This window comes from Halichoeres trimaculatus, unplaced genomic scaffold (genome assembly GCF_033239565.1).
Source record: "Halichoeres trimaculatus isolate MK-OKI-2021-1 unplaced genomic scaffold, fHalTri1.1 fHalTri1_scaffold_5, whole genome shotgun sequence".
Taxonomy (NCBI): Eukaryota; Metazoa; Chordata; class Actinopteri; order Labriformes; family Labridae; genus Halichoeres; species Halichoeres trimaculatus.
This window is the reverse complement of record NW_027437183.1, coordinates 8,899,394-8,912,604: the sequence shown is the minus strand read 5'-3', so window position 1 is coordinate 8,912,604 and position 13,211 is coordinate 8,899,394. Positions and strand designations below refer to the sequence as shown.

The following is a 13,211-nucleotide window of genomic DNA, read 5'->3' as shown; positions in this document are numbered from 1 at the left end:
TCAAAGCTGCTAATCTCATTTTAAGTTGTGGATAATGAACATAAAAGTGGGACTACTTCAGGATCACTTCTAAAGTCTTCACAGGGCTTTAAAAATCTCATCGAAAGCCTGAAGAGTGAGTAATTTGTTGGAGCAGCTGCTATATGTACTGTAGTAAAGAATAAATGTGTGATTTGGATGGCAGAGATGGAGACACATGGACTGGATGAGCCAGGATCCAACTACTCCACTGTATGAACGATGGCCAGTTCCCTCTACCACCTGAGCCACAGCCACGGCCAGCAGCGGCATCCCCATCGCTCAGTACTTTATTTATCCCCTGTGCTCCCTCTTGTGTAATTTATTTACATGTTTTGCCAGGAAAGTAAACAAAAAGTAAGAGAGGGAGAATACGCTGGTGCAAAGGGAGTCACGACACGGCTGACAAACTAACGAGGTAGGATAAGGTTTTTCTGTCGGACAGATTGAGGAGGAGGAAGAAAGGGAAGCAGGGTTTCCAACCTCACTGAAAGTTGGCTAAAGTCACACACCACTTCGAGAGAAACTCCACCAGAGAGGAATCCAAAAGGTATCAACAGTGAATCCCTAATTGGTCCAAACTGATTGTGTAACAGCATAAAGCCTCTTTGAAATGTGATGTGCCTCAATCTCTCACTGGCTAGTAGCCAGTCACGCTCGCATAGCAATTAGTCTGTGCGTGGTTTGTACATTGGACAGGGTTTCCCTTTGTTTTATCTTTAGACAGAGAGTGTGAACATTGGCCAACATCAACTGGCGCTAAAGAGAAATAAAAAACTGCCAAATTCTAATCGACACTTGAAAGAGTCTTTTAGCTGCAGTTTGTTTGTGTCTATCTGTGTGTCCCAGGATGGCAGGAACAATGCAAACAGAGAGTAATTATGGGAGAGAAAGCAGAGACACACAGCTTGTTATCACTTGTGACTCACGAGAATTAAGAAACCAAGGAGAGGAGTTTGGTTTGGAGGAGTGAAAAAACAAGAACAGGAGGGAGAAATCCCCAAACACCTCAACGACTACCTGTCCAGATCGAAACTACCCCAAACATTCTGTGAGGAGGTTTGATCTGCTGCTGAAACACACTCTGTAGAAGCTGTAAATGAATGTGGACTTTAAATATACTATTCAAAATGCCAGTTACTAATGTCTCCAGGTCAGTGTCAGATGAAGGGATCTTGAGTAAACAGTTTGGGCCTGTGTTTGTATTGTTCCAGACTCAGACAGTGAGGAGTAAATGAGATAAGACAGACTGGATCAACAAAGATGAAAATCTTTCCATTTCTCAACGTGGGATAACAAAACTGACTCACCATGAAATTCTCATTTCAAATTCTGAAAGAGGTTTTCACAGATAAGGTGAATAATTATCTGTTTTTACTGAATACCATTGACGTTGCTCAACTATGGACACCTACCTCTTTTAATCACCAGTCTGATAAATAAGCTTTTATTTCACTGAAGGATCTCAGGATCCATTGGGAACCTTTAGTCATTTGTACAGGGGTAATATTTAAGTAACATGAACACTCTGTTTGATAACTATGATTTTTAATGTATTCTGTAAAAATTAGTTACTACATGTGGTCAAACATTCTTGTGCCATCATCACATACTTATCAAATCAAAGCTCACCTGTCCCTCGGGAGTCTCTTGATACCAGATGATAAGTGGTCAGTTTTCTGCTGTGTTACGTGCTGCGTAAACATCAACAAACCCTGCGTCTGACTGAGGCCCTGTTTACACGACAACGTTTCATCTGAATACCCTAAAACGCAGTGAAAAAAATCTGCGTTTTCACGGAAACACTGATGGACTGAAAACACTGTAGTAAGCATGCCAGGCCTGTAGGTGGTGCTATAACTGTCTTGTTCAGGAGCCGCTTTAGGGAGATCTCCACCAAAGTAGAGTTGAGCTGATCATCTGGTGTATTGGGGAATACTAAGTTAAAAAAGTGGAGTAACAGATGCACATTTTGTCGAAAGACAGTCAGCAGATACAGCAGATTGAGCAGCACAAGCAAAACGTGGTAGTTTGTAACACCGGTACTGTTGTCCTGTTGTATGTGCTTGCACGAGGCGGAGTGTGACGTCAGTGTTTCCACTGAATCATTGGCTAACTGTTTACATGGCAACAGTGTCGGGAGCATTTCAGAAAAATTTTTGTGTAAACGTGAAGCCGAAGCGCAACAAAACTTTTGCGTTTCACCCTAAAATTGTTGTCGTGTAAACGGCCCCTGAGGTAAATATTCTCCCTGTGGAAAAACTCGTCAGGATTGTTTTAATGTCAGAATCTGGATTTTATCAGGACTTTTTTTCACAACGTTTTAAAGACTTTTTTGACCTGCAAGCAACATTTTTAGCCCCAAATATTTTTTATCCTGCATTCTGAGTAGGAATGGGTATCTTTCACATTTGAAGCAATACGGTACCGATGCTCCATACCTGGCAATCAGTACCGGTACTCAACAGTACCAATTTTCTGTACTTTTTTGTGTTAATGTGGTAAAAGAAATATCAATTTGTTTTATACATTTTTCAGTTTAACATATTTAGTCTTCAATACAAAACCTTGCAATGCTGTGTTCATGCCCAGTATGGAAAATCCCCTACTCTTCCACTCCCTCACAATCACTAGGATGTGTTTAGGTACCTAAACATGGTACCTTCTGATTTTACGTGAATCGGTACCCATAACTTTTGACACAATTTGGTCGGTACCTGTAAAAGGACCTAATTTGGTACCCATCCCTAATTCTGAGCATGCTTCACACACCATTTTATAATTTTAATTTTTGTCTTGTATTGTCTGATGGGTTTTTTTTAACTCTGGATGTTCCTGCAGCATATTTCACATCATTATTAAAACACTAATTTAAACATCACACATCAGGAAGTCAGTGGCCTATGCACAGTCCAAATGAAGTTAAGTGAGACGTTACCAGTCACACTTTGGTTTTTTTGTGCAGTTGACAGAAAGTGTAAATGTGCACATAATTGAGAACTTGATTAATTTGAGTTCCATTATTAATATTTTGTAAGAGGAAAGCTCTGTGCTGTATGAAAATGGACGTTGGGCCATGACTAGTCTGACTTTGACACACCTGAATTAATCAAACTGAAAGTGTTTTTCAACATGAATCATGTGTTCATGATTGTTTAAGGCCTAGAAGTTATAAAATGTGTTTTTAGGAGGCTGTTTAATAAAACGTGTCACTCTGCCCATTATTTTACTCCTATATTTTGTCACACAATAAAACAATGTTACAGGCTACTGATCACTCTTTGGGGAAGAAACATGTTCAGGACAGTATTTGACAGCACGATTTATTGCTGAAGTCTTTGAGCTTCATGTCTTTAAAAGGATAAAACCAGCTTGAGGCTAAATGTTACAAACAAGGCTGTGATGGTCAGTGAGGTTTAGAAATTTATTAAACGCCACTTTTGTAATCCCCATCCCAAAACCTAAGCCCTTCAAAGTTAACCTCCAGGTCAAAGAATCTCTGGGGCAGAGGGAGCCAGACGAAATGCTCTCAAATCGATGTTTCTTACAGTGTTTCAAATGCTGGAAAAGACACCTACACACACACACACACACACACACTCACACATCTGACCTTAAAAGCTGCAGACAAAGAAAGGAGATGAGTCCTGACCTTTAAAAAGTAACGCATTGTCGTTCTGTCCTTCCCTGTGGGAAAACCTTACATGCCCTCACACCCTCACACACACCTTTCACCCAGGGTGTGTTAATAATTGTAATTTCCTCCTTCTTTGTCTCCTGCTCCCCTCACACTGAGAGACAGGACACTTTCCTCAAACCCTGGACTCTGAGTTTTCTTTTCTTTCATTATTCTTATTATTTTTATTAAGTAGTGTTTAGGAACTCAATATGCCACTCCAATAAGACTGTGTGACCATAGATGCAATGCTAATTATGTCGTTTTTTAGTGTCTTGTTATTCTGTTTTTGTCTCATATATTTTACTGCCTTTTTTCCCTAATCTAATTTTAGTTTTGATGACAGACACACCCAGACAAAGTGCTTCTTCCAGTCCAACTTTTCCCTCCAGTCATAAATCTTCTGACCTAACTGAATGACCGAGTGGTGCTCAGAGCCGGCTAAAACTTCAATTAGTACTTTTGTAACCCCTGTGACACTCTGGTCCCTCATACAGGAACAGGATTAAATCTAATAACATCACCTCTCCTCCCTGCAGCCAAAAGAAATCGTCTCTTACCACGCTTTCTCTGGATCTGAGCTGGTTTTAGCATCCAGCTTTCTCAGTTTGTCCCTAAGGAGCAGGTGCAGAATCACCAGGAGCCAATAAAAAGCCCTGAGCTCAAAGCTGAGGGCGGGCAACATTAAATTATCCAGGGAGGACACAGCATTTATGGCGCTGGTCTAAAAGCTGGAAACAATCTAATAAGTGAAGTTCAAGAGTTCAGGAGGATTTTGGGGACACTTTTGGAATAATTTAGCAAAGAGACAGAGTTTTAGAGCTCTCTCAGCTCCGTCTGCGTCCTGGATACTTCAAGTTCGATGAAAATTCCTGAGAAGTTCATAATTTCTGACAAGTGATATGAGTAATAAACTCAGAACAGAAGTATCAGTGAAAAGAAACAGATACAAAGTTTAAAGAAAGTTATTGAGGTTGAGTTTTATCCAGTTTGTCATTTAGACCAATGTTTCACAGCAAGTTATAACTATAGTCTACCTTCTCTTAGGCAGCTTTAAAAATAGAGTGTACGCACTGACCAGGACATGGAAATTCACAAGTCTTAATTAAAGTCTCTCAGTTTTATTACATCTTCCTCCTGTGGTCTTTTCAAGGACCTTACTGAGAAATTATAATTACATTTCACCTCTTTGTAAGGAATAATGAGAACTACAGATCTTGGAGATAAAATGCAACCAAGCTCTATTTATCTGTTGAGGGCTTATTCACTTTGGACGACAGCTGAGAAATACAACAGAAAAAACTTTTTACATAAAATGTCACAAATAAGTTTAATCTTTTTTATTTCATCTCCTCAAGAGTCTGTTTCCTGTTTCACGGTTTCCTTATTGTAAGTTGTCCATTTCCAGATTAACTAACTTCCTGTTTCTGTACACTGATCAGCCTCACCTACGTCAAAGACTAAAACCCTTAGAGACCACACATACAAAGAATAATTTTCAACGTGACAATCTGCTGAACATATCCTTAACAACTCTGTAAAACTGCTAGACCACAACTTTTAGGGCAATGATTCCTCGGAAATGATATCACATAGAAGTTGGGGGGCCAAATGCAACTTTAGGAGGACAATAAATATTGTCAATGTTGTCAAAAATGGGAAAAGAATCTGGGGATAATAACACCACAAGCCACTTTTCTTTTGCAGACCCAGGACAGGTTTTTTTTTTAAGTTCCCTTCCATGCTCATGAAGCTTGCCAATCTGCAGGTATCTATTGGAGACATTATTATTCAAAATGTTTGAGATTCATGACTCCATGGGCAAATAACCGACTGCAATGAACACCCAATCAGATCACACCCCCTGACCATTAAGGGAGGTCAATCAGGCTTGAAATCTGGCTCAAAATTGGCCAACGTAAGGCCCAGTTTACATAACAAAGTTTCATGGGAAAACACTAAAATGCATTAAAAAAAAATCTGGGTTTACACGAAAACTCTGTAGTAAGCATGCCAGGCCTATAATTGGCGTTATAACTGTCTTGTCCAGAAACTGCTTTAGGGAGATCTCCACTGAAGTTGAGTTGAGCCGATCATCTGGTGTATTGTGTTTCCACTGAAAACACCTGCATACTGTCGGAAACAGTGTCAGCAGCATTGTAGAAAAATTCCAACCTTGAGGCTGTTTTCAAAAGTTGGTGTTGTAGGTCGGCTAAAATGCAGTTTCCATGTAAATGCGAGGCTGAGACGCAACAAAACTTTTGTGTTTCACCCTAAAACTGTTGTTATGTAAACAGCTCAAGTTCAGCCTCTTCCCCTCTAGTGAGTTTGTCTTGTGCCTTTGAGTCAGCGTTCCAGCCTTCTCCACCTATGTGGTCCAAGTGACAACCTCTGGCTGCATGCAGTAGTGCTAAAAACTGAAATTTGTCAAGTGTCCACTTGAGACTAGCTCCATAAGTACCATGTCCACACCAAGCCAAAAACAGATTTTTACAGCAGTATCAATCATGTTTACAGCCTGATGCATGGATAAAACTTCAGTCTGAGAAATCACGCTGAAATTTCTCCAATAGCACAGACTGTACGGTGCAGATATATATATATTTTTAATTGGCGGTTAAGAAGATTTAGAGATCACAAGTGCACCCTATCAGATACACAGCCCACCTGACTGACAGCTGGCATTAAGCTGTTAGTAAAGAGGCCCAAAGCCTGCTTTTTCAGTTCAGCCTTTGATGGCTTCCAGCAACAATAGGCTTCAAAACTCCATAGGAGAAACAGATGGGTGACATCACAGATTCTGCATCCATTTATAATACAGTTGTTGGTGTAGTCTCATGGATTTTGACCAGTGTTTGTCATTTTGTGCTTTGAGTTTAGCCTCTGTCTGATCTGACTTCCTTTCATGTTTTGACTAGGGCTGTCATTTCAACGCGTTAATTAGATTAATTAATTACACCGCATATTAAAGCGTTATAAAAATTAACGCAGATTAATCTGGATCCCAAACCCGCGTTCAAAGACGCACTTATTTTTAAATGTCTGGCATTGACAAACCTGTTTGTCCTACTTGGAAAAAGAGGTGTTCTCGTCAGATTTTCAAATTTCCGACAGTCCCTGAATGTATCACAAGTGAAAAAAACGGAGGGAGGGAAGCGAGACTGCCTTCCACATCGCATTTATTTGCACATCCTTTTTGAAAATCTGCAGAAAATCAACCGTTTGATCTAGCTCAATTCTGTAAAAAACAGGTAATTGTACACTCTTTACTTCATTAAACAAGCCCTAAATGATCGATATGTATCCTGTATTTAAATCTAAAGAATTCTTTGAAAATTTGCTTCCATCTTCCTGGTGTCATGTTTCAGCTTGGGGCTGCTCTGCACCAATGAGCAACAGTTTGTGTGTTCAGAGCATGTAAGACTGAAAATACTTCACTTTTCTTTGATCCAAGACTTGAATTAAGTGTTTTGTACATAGTTCCTCAGAGTTTTTAGCCTTTAGCCCTGGTTCTCCTGACCTCATAGAAGTATAGAAGTTCATATTGCAGTGAAAATCAAGTCAACATTGAGTAAAAGCAAAAACCGTCCTAAAAATCAAATCAGCTTATCTTAGGTGCAGGAATGTGTAGATTTTGTAAAGACAGAACCATAAAACTTTTTTCATGTGTTCCTTATGCATCAGGGTACCTAAAATGTGTTGTATATATACCCACCTTATTTTTAATTGTCTTTTAATGTAATTTTAATGTCCTGGAATTCAAAATCTTTATTTTGGGACCTTAAGCAGATATGAGATTAAAATGCGATTAATTAGATAAATTAATTACAAATCCTGTAATTAATTAGATTTATTTTTTTAATCGCCTGACAGCACTAGTTTTGACCTGTTTTTATTTAGCAGACTTTAAATCTTTACCCCCTCCTGAGAACTTCTTTTTGGGTCCAAACTTTTGTTAATTAATTACAAAAAACTTAAACAAACAGAAGTTACAGATTAAAAGAAAACTGAATGTGTCCCAAGCAAAAGAAAACTCTCCTTCCTAAAAAGTGAAAGCAGAAAAATGACCCCAGATTTACAGCAGCATCACTGCCTGTAGCTAAAAACTGGGCAGCTCTCAGATGTGGAGGTGAATAAGGTCCAAGAGGCACTGCTGAAAAAGAAACAGAGCACACACTCCTGCAGGCTAATTTATAGCACAACCATCCAGTAAATAATACCTTTTCTTTCCACTGGAAAATTTACTAATGCATCCACAGCTGCCCCAAAAAGAGTATAACAAAAGCACACACACTGTCAGTCTACAGGTAAACACACACACACCGCACTGTACAACAACAGGCTGTATCAGTAAATCCACCATCTAATGAGAAGATTTCAGACATGAGTTAGGAAGCAGAGGAGAGGAAGAACAGATCGATATGACAGCATCTCCAGCAGACAGACACGGGAGGAGGGAGACAAAGGCCAGAGAGGAGAAGGAAAGGCAGAAGTTAAGTCTCCAAATAAGGAAATCACCTTATTGCCATAGCAACAGGTACACTGCAAATTGGCTTGGCCCAACAGTCATAGCAAAATAAAAAGTGATAAATAACCAGAAAATGGAGCTGAAATTATGGAGGGAAATAATGTGATATTTTTAAAGGTCTGGCGAGAAAGAAGCAGCAATAAAGAGGAGGGACAGAGAGGGAGTAAAAAGCTCCAACAAATAAAAAATAAACAGAGAGCAGGAGTGAAGCCAGGGAAATGATAAAAGACAACCTCCCCGATGCCTGAGTGTTTTTCTGACTCAATGCAACCAATTAATCAGCCTGTTTTTTTTTATTACACCAAATCAAACAAAGAGCAGCTCTACACCAAACTCTTTGTTGTACGTTTAACCGCTTTAACTTGCCTAATTTTACTAATTCTCAGCAAATTGCTTTGTAGCACATCTCCACCAAAGCTCCTCCTATTTGGTTTTCCCTCATTCTACCAGTGTCACAAGTTTCATAATTATACAGCAGAAAAACACCAGATTTTTCTGCAATCTGGCTCAACAGTAAAGTGGCTTATTGAGTGGAGCCAGATCAGGAGGCAACAGGTTTGAGGTTTTACGGCCCAACATAAATGAAGAGAGGCTCATCAATGGAGTCGAAAGTGTGGGAACTTCACAATCTCGCGACTCCAGCTGTCTGTTGGTTACGCAACTTGTGAGACTGAACATGCAGCCGGTGTGAGTTGACGAATGCAGTCAACGCAACAGAGTGGAGCCGGACTGCAGACATTTCTGGTGTATTTGAGACAAAAGCATGCTTGTTCTGTTCTGAGGTCTTTGCTGATGCCAGAGCCAGCCCAAGCTGTTAGGAGGCCCTAAGTGAATTTCATTTGAGGGCCTCCTTCCACTGAAGCACAGACTGTTATGAATGCTTTATCATTCACTTCTTGTATAGTGTGTTTTATATTTATATAGTGTATTGTGGGCTTATACCGGGACCGGGGAAACTAATTTCGTTTCACCTCATGTCTTTTCATGTGTGAAATGACAACAAAGCTCCTTGACTCCTTGAATCCTTGAATTCACACAAAGTTATTGTTCACCAGCACTAAATGTCTCACATCCACTGTAAACTATCTCTTCAACATAATGCCAAACACTCATCATTTTCATATCTTTGTTAGAGATGTGGTTTTGTATTAATTTGCATTTGCACTCAGTCATGGTTTTATCCTCCACTTTCTTTAGGTTGTCATCAGAGCTCACACTGAATTTAAAGTGCTCCCAGACAGCAGAGAGACTCAATGCCACTCTGCCTTGTAAACAAAACACATGCATCCCTACAAAGTGTCCTGCTGTACTCCTTTGCCACAAGTTGCGCATGCGTATGATCAAAGCTACATACTTGCTTCAAACTGAGTAGTAAAATGAAGCAAAAAAGAAAAACACAAACAAAATGAAGGACAGGTGACCCAAACAGAGTGAGAAAACCAAACGGTTTAGTTCAATCCATCCATTTTCTATACCCCTTATCCTGTTCAGGGTCGCGGGTGGCTGGAGCCTAACCCAGCTGTCATTGGGCAAGAGGCAGGGTACACCCTGGACTGGTCGCCAGTCAATCGCAGGGCTACGGTTTAGTTGTTTTTCATAAATAGTTCCATGATGGAGAGGAATCCAAAAACAAGTTGTCTGGATCACAATGTACTGCTCAGTGCTTATGAAAGCAACTCATAGCCTTCGAGTTCACACACCCCAGCTCTCACTCTAGGGGGCCCCCTGGAGGTGACGGGGCCTAAACATCTGCTTCTGTTGCTTATGCCTTATGCCGGCTCAGGCTGATGCTCTCTCTGCCTTGGCTTTTCAAAAGAAAGGGGAGGTGTGTTCTCCTCACTTCAGGCTTTGGCATTTCACACAGGCATGTGGAAGGGTAGGGAGCTCCTAGGACAAGCCATACGACCAAATACCACCAAAAACCACCAAATATAACTTCTAATTAATGAATTCTTTTGACCAGAATGACGCTGTTTAAAACTTAAGTCTAACATCTCTAAAAACTTGTGAAACAAACCAAAAAAGACACATCTTTCTTTCGATTTCTTCATAAGCAGGGGTCCAGCTTCCAACTGTTAATCCACTTACAGATCACTTACAACAGTGATTTTGGGATTGGTACATTTTGGGCAACTTTTCTATCCATTGAACATTTTTTGGAGAGGGAAACAAATGATTTACTCAAAAACAGGTGGGATAATAAAGTTAGACTGTCCTACAAATCAGTTACATTGGTGGTAAGATCAGAAAACAGCTGCGGTATGTTAGCTTTTGGAGCCCTCAAACTTGCATGAAAAGATAGTGCTTGGTTAAGGCCACAAATCAAACTTAAGACAAATGTGACAAAGACTGCAGTCTCTATGAAAAGTTTAAACCATGAGGCCAACCAGCACCTAAAGTAAAACCCCAAATAATGCCGCAGAGCTCAAAGGTTCCTTTGAAGTATTGAAATCTAGTCAGTTTTTGTCTCATAAATGGAGTCAAACATTACCCAACAGTCCCTCAGTCATTCATTAGTTTGGACTAATTAGTGTGAGATGAAATGTCATGCATGAATTCAACATTAATTCTGGCTGAGTCATGCATTAATTACTGTCAACTTGTTAAAGTGTGACTGAAGTTCTCTTTGATCAGATGAGAAAATGAAAACAGCTTCATGAAATAAAGGATTCAAACAGAACCCCACACAGAAAACATCTCCTCTCAGTTAAATCAAATCACACAAACACTCCACAGCAGAGCTTATTACCAAACTGGCAACCCAGAAACATCCTCTGGCCCATTAAAGCAAAAAACCCTCTGCCAGAGTTAAACAATCAGAAGGAGTGAATTTCACACTGTCCGTAAAAGTCCCAGGAGTCATTACAGCCAGCCTCAAGCTGACACTGTCCCCCAATCTGTGGCTCATGTGAGGCCTTCAGGCTGGATTCTGGTCTCTGGAAAGTTCAGAGTTGGTCCCACAGAGGTAGGACATGAGCTTTTAATGAGGGGGATTATTAGCAGCACATGAGACCAGCACCTAAAAACTCAGAACAGGTCATTTTCATGAGTATGTACCAGACTCTGCTTAAAAAAAAATGATGTTGCCTTCTGTGGCGTGATATCTACTTCATCAAAACAATGACAACCGGCATTTATAAGCTGCTTACATTCATACTTCATCCTAGTAATTCTACATCTAATCAATGATCTAATTTTCTTGGTTATAAACGGTTTGGAGTTGATGTTGAACACTTACCAATAGAGTTTTTTTTATATTTAAAAAGAGGAACATCAGAAAAGTAGAATGAATATTTCATTTTTCTGAATTTGGTTTTATTTATTTTTTCTGGATTTTCGTGACTTTACTTTGCAAGGACAGAACAGGGAATAGAGCAGATGACAAGGCGAAAACGGGGCTCAACATGGGGATAAGGCACCACAGGCTTGATTTGCCTCATGGGGAGCACAACCTACAGCACCAAGCCACTAAATGAGTTTTTTCTAAATATGAGTAGAGAAAGTTCTTCCTGTCCCCTTCCCTCCTCAATCGTCTTAATGTGCATGCAGAGCTCTGTGATGGAGACATCTGGTTTGCCAAAGGGGGAAGTTTTTCTGAAAACCAATCTTTCAGACTGCTTTGGTATAAGACAAAATTACAGTAATTGTTCACCAACAATGCATTTATCTGCACTGAAAGAGGTACAATGGCAAAATAAAATAATTAACTGACAATCAAAACTTCATCCCTGAACTGCTACTGCATGAATTTAAAGACAAAATGTTTGGACTAAAAGTAAAGGTAAAAGGTATATTGACTAAACTATAAAAACTATAGAGTTAAAAGTGTGGCTGAGAGCGTGGTCACACTGGCTTAAGCACGAGTGCTCCCCTGCAGTGTTGTTCCCCAGCTGGAGGGAACGGTTAGCGGTCACATTACTCTAATAATGGCCAAACGGGGAAGTTTTCTGAAAACTAATTTTTCAGACTGGTTTGGTTTTAAAAAAAATTACAGTAAATGTTCATCAACAATCCATTTATCTGCACTAAAGAAGGTACGATGGCTGAACTAAAATAATTAACTGACAATCAAAACTTGATCTCTAAACTGGGACTGCATGAATTTAAAGAGAAAGTGTTCGGACTTAAAGTAAGGGTAAAAGATATATTCGCTAAAACTCTACTAAAACTATAGAGTTAAAAAAAGTGTGACTGAGGGCACTACCCCACTACCCCTATATGAACCAGAATTTAGCTGTCTTGCATTCAAGTCCTCTTTTTTTCTGAAAAGTTTTCATTAGTTATACAAGGTTAAAAACAAGGTTTTGCGTAACGTTTAACGATGATTGACAGCTACCGTTCTTGTGTATTTTTTCCGGGGATTGTAAAATATGTCGGGAGGTAGAGTCAAGAAGTGATTAGACTCTCGAAAGAAAAAAAAACTTATTATTTTTGTCACCCAGCTCCACTCAGGTTATCCCAGAATCCCTCATCGTCTCTACTGCACGGACTCTGGCTGCAATTGCAACAATGGCTGCGCCTGTGACGGGGGAATTTTGTACAATGGTAAATGGCGGAGCCACGCTGTCCACTCTCTATGTACAGTCTATGGTCGAAGCCCACCTCTCCAAAGCGTGCCAAAGCAGAGAAGTGAACCTTGCTTGAGCACGGCACAGTTTGCCAGTGTGACCGCGTCCTGAAACTACAAAGCATTTCTGTCAAGAGACAAAGACTGAAACTAAAAAAAAATCCAAAATCAACTCTGCCTCAATAACCACAAGGTCGTAGCCTTTCATGGCTTAGACCTCAGAAAAGCTCTGGTGGCCTTTTTTTGTCTATGTTATCTAAATGAGTATGTTTTTGAATTGTTTCTAAGGTCCATCAGGAATTTTGGGACATAATGCAATGATTGTGAAATTGATTAGAGAATGATCACTTATGGTTTCAGATTAAAGCTGTGACTAACAGAACAGAAAACTTCACAAGCCATCACAGCCAAGTTTACTCCTT

The 13,211-nt window shown here is 39.9% G+C and overlaps 1 protein-coding gene across 1 annotated transcript in view; it reads right to left on the bottom strand.

The window, feature by feature from the left end:
- Positions 1-13,211, bottom strand: part of unc13ba (unc-13 homolog Ba (C. elegans)) — a 224,964-nt gene that overhangs the window by 52,293 nt on the left and 159,460 nt on the right. The gene's annotated exons all lie outside the window — the stretch shown is intronic.